Raw genomic sequence first — 3,224 nt, 5'->3', positions numbered from 1 at the left:
TTGTCAATTCCCCCTCTGATTCGCTCTCTCCTTTTATGCTCACAGATTAGGGTTTCAATTGGTATCTTTGGTGTTCCAGAAGAGTAATTCTGCAAACCACTTTGGATGTTCTCAGAATCAAATTGCCCTGTTTAATGCTAAAACCGAAAGTGATAGGCTGAGTTCGTGCTTTCTTCTTCATTTTTGTCTCTATGCCAAATTGGGATATCTTTGAAATTTTACTGCTTGGTAATTAATGCTATGTTTTTTACTGCAGTGAATTTCTTGTAACAGGAAGGTTGTGGATTCTGTATACCAAAACGAAATTGCTCCAACCCTGTGAGTGGACAGTAGCTGCGGATGGCTTCAAAATCGAGGCATGATTTGGGTCCAAGATTTGGTCTCCAAATCTTTGCTTCATCGCAGCATCTTCCAAGGAAATTCTTTGAAGGGGAAGTTTTAACCTTTCCTCATACATCTCTGTTGCAATTGCATTTGCAGTGTTAGGATTTCCAACTAATCCATTTGCACCCCCATTTACAGGAGAAGGAGACTCAGCTGGGACCTTTCAAGATTGGCATCATAAATTGCAAGTTTGTTCTTGGTTTTGTTACCTTGTTAGTGAACTGATATGCTCGACAATTTGTTAGCATGTTCCATGACAGGTTCAAGGCTGGATTGGTGTGATGGAGAATTACGGTGCATTTTTTAGTACTACTCTTGCAATTGCGATTCTCTGTTTTTGTCCTGGGGTTAAGTCAACACCTCTCATCCCAACATGAGTGTCATAACCGTGAGGCAAACTGCTAATAAAATGATGAGCATTTGCTATTCTTGCCGCTTCTTTCATCTCAGCTTCACTGGCATTGTGTCTTGCATATATAATGTTTTCCCTTATGGTTGTTGAGAAGATAATAGGTTCCTGCTGAATCAGACCGGGGTGGCTCCTCAACCATCTCAAGTTATAGAGCTTTAAATCCCTTCCATCCAGTAAAACTTGGCCCGCAACTGGATCATAAAATCTTTGCATCAAAGATATTATAGTGCTCTTTCCTGACCCTGAAACTCCAACAACAGCAACTGTTTGGCCTCCATTCATTTTCAGACTAAAGTTGCTCAATACTAACACTTCATGACGTGATGGATAACAAAAATCGATACTTTTTTTAACTCGATGCTTCCATATACATTGGGTGGCTTCAAAGCTTTGTTATCGTCAGGATCAATTTTAGGCTCACGGTCTATAATGTCAAACACTGATATGAGGGATTTCCATCGTTTAAGTATGTAAGGAGCCAATCCAAAAGGCTCCACAAGGGCAAATGTGGCAAAGGAGAAAACCATGTACTCCCTCAGTGTAGTGGATGGATTGATGTAACCATTCCTAATACATATTGCAGTGTACCAAAGTAGAAGGGCATTACAAGCAAAAAGTAGAAATTGTGAAAAGCCAAATGCAAAACCAATCCCCATCCCATGAAGAAAGCTCTGCTTAAATATTTTCTTTAACTGCAGCCTATAGAGCTCCATTACCTTATTTCCGGCACAAAATGCAACAACAGTGTATATATTTCTAACTGCATCTTCAAGAACTAACGATGCTTTTCTGTGCATTTCTTGTATGCCTCTTGAAAATCCAGCTAGCCACAATTTAAATTTCTGATTTCGGTAAACTGGTCGATGCAACTGTCTAACAAGGTCGTTCGTAGCTCTGAGTGGTAATGGTTGCATTGTAAATGTTTTGCCACTTCCTGTCTGACCATATGCAAAACAGGTAGCTTTACAGTATCAAGCTTTCCTCCCCATTGTGACGTGCCATATGATGCTTGCTATGAATGCTTATGCATACTATGATGTGATGCAGGGCGCTAATGCATGGCAGCTGTTCTTTTTTGAATAATTGTGTTTCTTGCAGGTCACAGGTTCCTTTACTTGGTTACCAAACTGGAATCCATTGTTGCTTGCAAGTTGTTCAATCCCTGCCTCGTATCACCATCAGTTAGTGGATACAAGTACGTAGTACTAGAAGCATAATGACCATCATTGTCGGTAACAATACGACTCCTTTGCAAAATCAAACCAACAACAGGTGCACTTAAACTCTTTAGCTTCTTATTAACCTCCTTTCTAGTTCAAATACTCCTTCACATAATCAAATTATGGACTTCCGCAGGAACAGAAGCAGACATGTAGAGGTTCCATTTTGAGTACATTTCACGAGTTTTCATAGGCATAATCCAAGGCAAAACCAATACAACTGTAACAGTAGTAAATGTCAGAGTGGCATAAAAAACTTGAACTGAAAAGGTGGCATCCTGAAATCTCCAGATGAAAGCATCTTGAAGTCTCCAATCACAATTTTGTAATCCGTTAATCTGTCAAAGAACAAGTCCCTGGGCAAAACTGTAGTACTCGGGATGCTCAAGTCTACAACTCTCAATTGGTGCAAATGTTTTAACTGAGAAAGAAATGAAATTTGACTTTGGTTTGGTGCAGATTTGGCTTTGCAACCAGTTGGTGCAGCAGGGTAAATGCAGTAGGATGGTTAATTGGAAAAGCAAGATTCCAAAGGTTCAAGGCATAACCAAGCATGAAGAAACAAGTCCACATGGTTAAATCACAGAGCATATGGAAATGGATAATGGAATGAGAGTTATGGCCAGCCATTTAGTGATTAGGGATGACCAATGGCATAGGGTTGACTTTGGTCAAAGTTGACCAAAAAGTCAACTGTTGACCAAAGTCAACAATTGGTTAAAATTCAATTTTATTTGCATTTTTCTTGTAAATGGACAAATGATTGATGATTGTGGTGAAAATTAAGGCTTTTGGGTTTTGGGTGACTTTGGTCAATGTTGACCAAAAAGTCAACTGTTGACCAAAGTCAACAATTGGTCAAAATTGTCAAGACTTGTACCCCCTTTTTTTTTATGTAGAATCAAATGTGATGGTTTAGAATGATGTGAAATGAATTGAAATGGTTTGAAATTTGTTTTACAATTGGTTTATTTTATGACTTGAATGCTTGACTTTGAAAAGAACATGACTTAACTGGTAGTATGTGTTAACAAGGCCATGAAATGATGGTATAAGATTAAGATTTGAAAGGGATATTCATGAATCAAGTGGCATGATTGGCAATTGGCTTGTGACACAAGAAGGTTGGTTGTTTGGATGACCAAGACCATATGTGCATTAACAATCACATGAACAACACCATGACTTTTGACCAAGACCAATCCTCA

At 38.9% G+C, this 3,224-nt stretch overlaps 1 pseudogene; it reads right to left on the bottom strand.

The window, feature by feature from the left end:
* Window positions 1-673: 673 nt before the first annotated feature.
* Window positions 674-1,710, bottom strand: LOC127129452 (ABC transporter B family member 20-like; annotated as a pseudogene).
* Window positions 1,711-3,224: the final 1,514 nt, after the last annotated feature.

Source organism: Lathyrus oleraceus, chromosome 3, assembly GCF_024323335.1.
Source record: "Lathyrus oleraceus cultivar Zhongwan6 chromosome 3, CAAS_Psat_ZW6_1.0, whole genome shotgun sequence".
NCBI classification, from domain to species: domain Eukaryota; kingdom Viridiplantae; phylum Streptophyta; class Magnoliopsida; order Fabales; family Fabaceae; genus Lathyrus; species Lathyrus oleraceus.
This window is presented reverse-complemented; position numbering and strand designations above follow the sequence as displayed.